Source organism: Phascolarctos cinereus, unplaced genomic scaffold (assembly GCF_003287225.1).
Source record: "Phascolarctos cinereus isolate Bilbo 61053 unplaced genomic scaffold, phaCin_HiC Scaffold_3;HRSCAF=262, whole genome shotgun sequence".
Taxonomy (NCBI): Eukaryota; Metazoa; Chordata; class Mammalia; order Diprotodontia; family Phascolarctidae; genus Phascolarctos; species Phascolarctos cinereus.
This window is the reverse complement of record NW_027555736.1, coordinates 115,057,607-115,060,602: the sequence shown is the minus strand read 5'-3', so window position 1 is coordinate 115,060,602 and position 2,996 is coordinate 115,057,607. Positions and strand designations below refer to the sequence as shown.

Here is a 2,996-nt window from a genome sequence, read left to right as displayed (position 1 = left end):
TGAAATCTTTGTTTTTGGGGGGTTTTTTTGATGATATTTCTAGAAGATGTTGTAGGTCTTCATAGAACTGATCAACTTGGGCCTCTTTGGCATCAGTGATTGGAGCATAGGCTTGTATTACTGTGCTGTGGAATGGTTTGCCTTGGATTCAAACCGGTATCATTCTGTTGTTTTTGAGATTTTACACCAGCACTACTTTTCTCACTCTTTTATTGACTATGAGAGCTACTCCATTTCTTCTAAGGGATTCTTGTCCGCAGCAGTATATGTAATGATCACCTGAATGAAATTCACGCATCCCATTCATTTAAGTTCACTGATACCCAAGATGTCAATGTTTAATCCTTCCATCTCCTGCTTGACTACACGTAGCCTACCTTGGTTAATAGATCTTACATTCCAGGTTCTTATGCAATGCTGATCTTTACTGTTTCAGTCTTTGCTTTCGTCACCACACACATCTCCAATTGAGCTTCCTTTCAGCTTTGACCCAGGTGCTTCATTCTTTCTGGAGCTACTTATAGTTGTCTTCCACTCTTCCACATGTTGGACACCTTCAGATCTGAGGTGCTGATCTTCTGCTATTATATCTTTTATCATTTTAATACTGTTCATGGGGTTTTCTTGGCAAAGATAGGGGAGTGGTTTGCCATCTCCTTCTCCACTAGATTACCTTTTGTCAGAACTCTCCGTTATGATCTGTGCATCATGGGTAATCCTGCATGGCATAGCGCATAGTTTCATTGAACTATACAAGCCCCTGCACCATGACAAGGCAGTGATTCAGGAGGGGATGGTACTATTATCTAAAGAAGGTGACTTGTTAAGATATTATCAAAAACTGAGTCATATGCTCTTTTTTCATTTCTATAAAACATTTATGAGACTGGCCTACGCATTTATTAAGATGAAAATGTGAGAAAGAAAGAGGAAAGTTTTTGTACATTTTACTAACTTAAAAAACCTTAATAACCAATAATAAAATATGACACAGATATACAAACAAGAATGATAAATAGATCATACATGAAACTATGTGTATCTTTTATTGACAACTTAAAAAACACATCAACTTTAACAAGATAATAGCAAAAAAGTTTTGTTTTTCTAAATCTCCTTTGTCTTTTTTATCTGTATAATTGTTGTGGGTTTTTTCCTTGTTATTATTTATTTATATATTAATTCATTATTTATGTAATTGTAGTCAATGGTTATACTGTTTAGATTTTACTTTATTTTGCATGCCTTCATTTGAGTCTCCCCATAGTTCCTCATAGTTGTTATTTCTTATGGTACAATAATATTCCAATATGTTCCCTAATCTGTTCGGGCTTTTTTCTATCAGGAATATTGCTGGTAGGAGTATTATTTGTATAATTAGGCCTTTTATTCACTGTCTATGACACCCTCAGTGTATAATACTAGACATGAGATCACAGGTGCCCAAGAGTATGAACAGTCTTAAAACACTTATCCTATATTTCCATATATATTTTTTAAAGAAACCCCCACCAGCAGTGTAAGGATGTATGAATTTCTCCACAGCCACACTAGCCTTGAATTATATAATTTAAAACTATCTTTGTCAATTAATAAGTGTGAAATATCCTATAATTGTTTTCAGTTGCATTTCTCTATTAGAAAATTTGAATATTTTTCAAGTGAGCATTAATGATTTATGTTTTTTCCTTCAAGGCCTAGTCATAGCTTTTGACCACTTATTTAACTCTTATAAATTTATGACAGTTCATTGTAGATTTTGGCTGTCAAATATTTACTACAAATATTAGTTGTAAAGCTATTTTTACCTGATCTATTTAATTCCTTTTTTTAATTTTAGGTGCATCATTTTTTAAAACATGTTTTTATTGATATCTTCTGTTTCTTACATCACCGTAGTTATCACATGTATCCCTTCTCTTCCACCTCTTACAGAGCTATCAAATGCAAAAAAATTTTTAGAGAGAAAAAAAATCAGTACAACTGATCAATACATTGAAAAAGTCTGAAAACATGTGTGATGTGTAACACCTGTGGGTTTCCCATCTTCAAGAAGGGGTGATGGGGATGTTCACATCTCGCCGTTTGAGTCCTACTTGATCTTTATAATTTTGTTACATTCACTTGATTTTTTGTTATGTCATTCTTGCCATTTACATTGTTTTAGTTACTGTGTGTATTATTTTCTTGACTATTTATTTCACTCTGTACGTATCTTTCTATACATTTTTTTTAACCCAAGAATTTTTTATTGTTTTTATTTTACAGCCATTTATGCCATGAATTCATAGGGGATCAGTTCCAACAGCTCAGGTTCCTTGCCATTGGTTCTCACAAAGTGCGCTTCTCTGGGTGGAGCAGGCTGGTGCTTCAGTTGAACCCAAGTGCCTTTTTCTTTGGCTTCCTCCTTCTTCTGACCATTTTCCTTTATCTGCTTCAGGAAGCCATCTCTGCTCTTGGAATGCTTAATATGCTCGATACACATATTAATCCTCTTGGCTAGAATCTTGCCCTTAACCTGTTTGTTTACAATAATGCCTACAGCATGTTGAGTAATGTTATAGACCTGTCCAGTCTTGCCATGGTAACATTTGTGGGGTATTCCTTGCTGAACTATGCCCATACCCTTGATATCTACAATATCACCTTTCTTCTATATTCACATATGCACAGCCAGAGGGACAATACTATGTTTTTGAAAGGGCCTAGAAAACATGTATCATGTCCCTCTCCTTTTTCCTTTTGTGTTCACCATTTTGGCGACTCACTGGAATATGGCAGAGCCGGTGGAAAGCCTATACTTTTCTATATTCCTCACACATATCATTTCTTACAGCAAAATAATATTGCATCACAGTCACGTACCACAATTTGTTTAGCCATTCCCCAACTGATGGATATGTATTTTTGTTTCCAATTCTTTGCTATCACAAAAAGTACCGCTATAAATATTTTGGTGTATATAGGGACTTCCTTTTTATCAATGGCTTCCTTGG

The 2,996-nt window shown here is 34.9% G+C and overlaps 1 pseudogene; it reads right to left on the bottom strand.

The window, feature by feature from the left end:
* Positions 1-2,272: 2,272 nt before the first annotated feature.
* LOC110192076 (large ribosomal subunit protein eL21 pseudogene) lies at positions 2,273-2,755 on the bottom strand (annotated as a pseudogene).
* Positions 2,756-2,996: the final 241 nt, after the last annotated feature.